Raw genomic sequence first — 265 nt, forward strand, 5'->3', positions numbered from 1 at the left:
TGAAGACCCTTGAAGCGAAGATATCAAGTGCTCGTGATCAAGATATCAAGTGTTCGTGATCAAGATTAAGTCATGAAGACCCTTGAAGCAAAAATCAAGTGTTCGTGATCAAGATCAAGTCGTGAAAACCCTTGAAACGAAGATCAAGTGTTCATGATCAAGATTAAGTCATGAAAACCCTTGAAACAAAGATTAAACGAAGTTCATAATCAAGACAAAGTCCAAGTTTGTGACTCTTGAAAACGAAGTGAAGAAATTAATCAGA

The sequence above is a fragment of the Theobroma umbraticum genome, unplaced genomic scaffold (assembly GCF_002168275.2).
Source record: "Theobroma umbraticum cultivar Fairchild unplaced genomic scaffold, ASM216827v3 scaffold_81.0, whole genome shotgun sequence".
In the NCBI taxonomy this organism is placed as follows: domain Eukaryota; kingdom Viridiplantae; phylum Streptophyta; class Magnoliopsida; order Malvales; family Malvaceae; genus Theobroma; species Theobroma umbraticum.